Below are 5,149 nucleotides of genomic sequence, written 5' to 3'. Positions count from 1 at the left end.
TATGTAACCATGGTTCCCTGAGTAGGGAACGAGACACTGTGTCCTCTAGCTTTCTTGTCTTGCTTCGGACGCAAGCTTCAGACAAAGACGTGGATGATGTGTGCTCCCGTGTTGTTGGTGTTTTTTCAGTGTATGCTTCAGACACGGGTCATGGCGAGGCGTTCCCCATAGCGACCCCCATAGCGGACGCAGTGTCTCGTTCCCTACTCAGGGAACCATGGTTACATATGTAACCTGAGACGTTATGTTGGACAGTTTCTGTAATGTTTGTGAATTTTGTGGTTATCATTATGCAGAAGAGTGGTGTTTGTTTTTAGACTGTGACACAGAAATAGCTATTCTAATATCAGTACTGACACCAGTTTTTTCCTATTTGTTCATTATTGTGTATAATTATGAGTGAAACTGCTTGTTTAATAATTATAATAATAATAATAATAATTAGACCTCAGAAAATAAATAAATAATCATTTGTTCCCATAAAAAATTTGTTTGACAAATGTACTAAAGCTAACCCAAACCAGATGTAAACCAGATCAATTGTGTTGACCCAACTAAGCAATTTTAATTTGAAGGAAATAAGTTAAATTGTAAAAACAATTCTTTAGTAAAATTAAATAAGCGTAATTAATCTTTTTTTTGACTGTTTGGCATTTACTTGTATTTATTCAAACATAAACTTAACATGGATCTGATTCATTGTGTTTTCTCTTTCTGTCTTCAGTCCAGTCAACAGTTTTTGAACAGTAAGATTTTTAATGTTTTATAAAGAAGTCTCTTCTGCTCACCAAGCCTGCATTTATTTGATCCAAAGGACAGCAAAAGCAGTAATGTTGTGAAATATGTTTACTATGTAAAATAACTGCTTTCTATTTGAATATATTTTAAAATGTAAATGATTTCTGTGCTCAAACCTGAATTTTCAGCATACTTACTCCAGTCTTCAGTGTCACATGATCCTTCAGAAATCATTCTAATATGCTGATTTGCTACTTAAGAAAACTTTTTTAATTATTAATTTGTATCAATATTTAAAACCGTTGAATTAGTTTTTTTCAGGATTCTTTGATGAATAGAAGGATCCAAAGATCAGCATTTATGTGAAATAAAAAGCTTTTGTAACATTATACACTATACCATTCAAAAGCTTAGAGTCAGTATAATTTTTATTTTTTGGAAAAAAAAATTATAGAAATTAATACTTTTATTTAGCAAGGATGCTTTAAATTGATCAAAAATGATGATAAAGACATTTATAATGTTACAAAATATTTCTATTTCAGATAAATGCTGCTCTTCTCAACTTTCTATTCATCAAAGAAACCTGAAAAAAATTATACTCAGCTGTTTTCAACAATAATAATAAATGTTTTTTGAGCAGCAAATCAGAATATCAGAATGATTTCTGAAGGATCATGTGACTGGAGTAATGATGCTAAAAATTTAGCTTTGAAATCACTATAAATTACATTTTAAAATATATTCAAATAGAAAACAGTTATTTTAAATAGCCTTGTAAAAATATTTCAAAATTTTACTGTAATAAAATATAACTGTTTTGCTGTACTTTGGATCAATTAAATGCAGGCTTGGTGAACAGATGAGACTTCTTTAAAAAACATTAACAACCTTACTGTTCAAAAACTTTTGACTTGTAGTGTATAGGCAACTTAAAATTTTCTCTAATTTCTAGCTTTTAATTGGCTTAGAAATCAGATAACTGCTGGACAATAACCAAAAATAATATTTTTTTTTAAATCACATAAGGCGGCAGTATAGTTTTTATACTGTAATAAATGCTATGTCAATTATGACTGCATTGTTCATATACTTTATTTATTACCTGGAGATGATTTGAAAAACACAAATAAACCATATATTGTGTTTAGTGCTCAGCGATGTTCATCTCGCCTTATTCTGGGAATAAAACATCAGATCATGCACAGACTCATCTGTCTCTTTGAATTTAAATCTATATTTATTCACACCGGCTCTTGAAAACCTCTATGTGAACACACTTGCCCGAAAAAGTGCGGAGGACGAATTTCCGTGATATTAAAAGTGGGGGGGGGGGGGCACGTCCCCCGCGTAATCTACGCCCCTGTCAATATCTCATGCTGACTCTGAGTTCGCATTATATTTGTACAAAGTTTTGTGATCTGGTGAAATAAACATTATGATCTCTCTTCCTCTGTCTGTTTATATTTGCTTGTCATGATTATGTGATTTGTTTTCTTCTGTTTTATTTTCTGCTCTCTCTCTTTCTGCCAATGTAGGTTAAGATACTGTGATATGACAGATGAAGATTGTTCTGCTCTGACTTCAGCTCTGAAATCAAACCCATCACACCTGAGAGAACTGGAGCTGAGCTGGAATCAGATAAAAAACACAGGAGTGAATCACTTATGTGACGTACTGAAGGAGTCACACTGTAAACTGGAGAGATTGAGGTCAGTAACATTCACAGACAAGTATCAAAATGATGAAAATCACTGCAACAGTTTAAACCAAAACACTTTATACTCAATATCTCATGATGACTCTGAGTTCACATTATATTTGTGAAAGATTCTTCACCTTAATGATTTGTTTGTAAGAGGGAATAGTGAATGAGGGTAAAGGAGGAGAATTTAGATTCAGCTAAACACTTCTCGTCAGTTAGCAACAACTTTAACAACAAGACACACTTTTAACAATGTCTCCGCAAGCCTACTATTAACAGGAATCTCCTGCGGTTTGGTTTGAGGGTAAATACAGTCAGTAACTGAGGCACAAGCTAATAGCAGTTGTGTTTGAATGAAACGAGTGAGAGCGCGGTGGTGTGATACGAGAGAAGTGAAAGAAACGCCGGACTCAAATACCGTATGACTGAGTGTTATTTGTACTTTGTTCCACTTAACTTTGATTATCTTTTCTTCTGTTCCAACTTAGAATGTAGATCGAGATCCATCACCAGAAGCTGATAAATGCTGTATATCATAATCTGAAGTGGTCTTTGTGTCTGTCTGTTGCTAACAATCACAAATCCTCTCATTACAACAAACAAAGCAGAAACACAGAGTAAATAAAAGATGGATTGTGCAGTTTTGACAGATGAATTGATTAAAACGGGAGTTTTCACACACAGTGAGTTTGTGCTGAACTGACTGACAGCTTCAGTGTTTATAAATGCTGTGCCTTTTACTCGCTGTTTGTGTCATTTTATTCACAATTTGAAGAAAAGTTTGTTTTCATGAGACTTTGTGACTTTTTCTACATAAGAACAAAAAATGACAAATATATGTTTAAATGTTATAATGCTGATTGCTGCTCACTATTCTGCTGGCTGTGATGATCATTTAATATCTTTTAGTATTTTAAGGTTTTGTTTGTCATCAAGTGTTTGATTTCCTACATTTTTACTTTTAGTTTTACAAATGAGGACAATCTTTGATGAATGAACAGATAATATTTTTGGTCATAATATTACAATAAGATTTAAATAGTATAATATTCAGATTTGAAGCTCTGAAGTGTGGTGTGAAGTATGTGAATGTGGAGGGAGTATTTAGAAAGACAGTTCCAGCCCTGAGCACAGAGTGTAGCTCCGCTAAAATGATTCATGAATTCCAGTGGATTTTCTTCTTTCTAGGGTCTTTAGACAAGACTGTTCAATCTCTCCGCTGCTTATCTGCTCGTCACACAGCTTCCTTCTTATGGAAATATGAGCTTCTTTCAAGCTATCACTGTTTTTGGAAATGAACAAAAATTTGTCAGTTGACCGATGACCACACTGTTTTTTTTTAAAGCATTTTTTCTGAGATATCTGCTCTGAATCTTAATATGATCAAATGTGAGAGATTTTCACTGAAGAGTGTTAACTTTGAGGAAACTGAAGGAATCTGTTGAGGAGGAGGTCACACACCGTGGAGGAAAACTTTGTAAAGATCATATTGTGCTTCTCTTCATTTTCATCCCTTTCTCAACAGTACAAACAGCACTTTTAAAATAAATGGGTTAAAACAGGTTATTAAAAATAGTAGTTCTGTGTGGAATATTTTCTCTAATCATTTATTTAAACAGCTTGGTGTCTGTTTTCTTTTTCTTAGATGCAATGTTGATGTTAACAAAATACTCTTAAATGATCTGATGTTTGCAGGAAAACACATTTAACGTGCTGTTTTTTTTTTTAACAAATTTTCTCCTTTTTTAATTGGAATAAATATCACACAAACGATAAATAAATACTTTTTAGACATTGGTTTGGGACGGTCAGCTGTTGAATAAAGGTTTTTGAGTATTAATGAGCTATGACTTAAATTTAAGTGTCATATTTCAGCTGTAGAATATTGTATAGTTATGAACTCTGTCTCTGTCAAAATACTTTCTCTGCTCAGAAATCAGAGCACTTGGTGTAAGACTGTAAGGTCTCCAAATATCTGTTTTTAGATCAATTTGATTTAATTAATGAAAAGTGCAGGAATCAATCAGTTAGATCTCTCTTTGCTAATATTTCTTCTCCTCCTCATTTTTTTTTTATGGGTAAATATGTTTCCCTCATTTGTGTGGAACATTTTGGAAAATTCTCAGTCATTATAACTAATCATACTAGAGTCATTCCAAATATAATATCTTGTGAAAGACACATTCGATAATTTTCAACTGGATATAGATTACAAATGCTCTTGTTGTAATTGTGAAAGAGTGTCTATTTGTGCATTCATTTTCTGAAAGTCCTGTTCATCTTTATTTGAACATCTTTTTGGAAAATTCTTAGTCATAACTAATCATACTAGAGTCATTTTAAATATAATATCTTGTGAAAGACACATTAGATAATTTTCAACTGGGTATAGATTACAAATGCTCTTTTTGTAATTGTGAAAGAGTCTATTGCACCATTTTTAAGTGTTAAATTAAATTGCAGTATAATCTTAAATATGTCATATTTTTTACTTCATTCAAATGAATATGACTTTTCCAAAAGAAAAATACACTGCTCAAAAAAATTAAAGGAACACTTTGAAAACACATCAGATCTCAATGGGGAAAAATATCATGCTGGATATCTATACTGAGATGGACTGGGTAATGTGTTAGGAACAAAAGGATGCCGCATCCTTTGATGGAAATGAAAAATATTAACCTACAGAGAGCTGAATTCAAAGAC

At 32.6% G+C, this 5,149-nt stretch overlaps 1 long non-coding RNA gene across 1 annotated transcript in view; it reads left to right on the top strand.

Annotated features, from left to right (window-relative positions):
- LOC107576604 (uncharacterized) overlaps window positions 1–2,444 on the top strand; it is a 7,310-nt gene extending 4,866 nt beyond the window's left edge. The window contains exon 3 of the long non-coding RNA XR_001608083.1: window positions 2,277–2,444. This is a non-coding gene — a long non-coding RNA (uncharacterized lncRNA). The remainder of the gene's footprint in view (window positions 1–2,276) is intronic.
- The last annotated feature ends 2,705 nt before the right edge of the window (window positions 2,445–5,149 follow it).

Source organism: Sinocyclocheilus grahami, unplaced genomic scaffold, assembly GCF_001515645.1.
Source record: "Sinocyclocheilus grahami isolate Dianchi unplaced genomic scaffold, SAMN03320097.WGS_v1.1 scaffold4011.1, whole genome shotgun sequence".
NCBI lineage: Eukaryota > Metazoa > Chordata > Actinopteri > Cypriniformes > Cyprinidae > Sinocyclocheilus > Sinocyclocheilus grahami.
The sequence above is the reverse complement of the archived record's forward strand: the minus strand, read 5'-3'. Positions and strand labels throughout refer to the sequence as shown.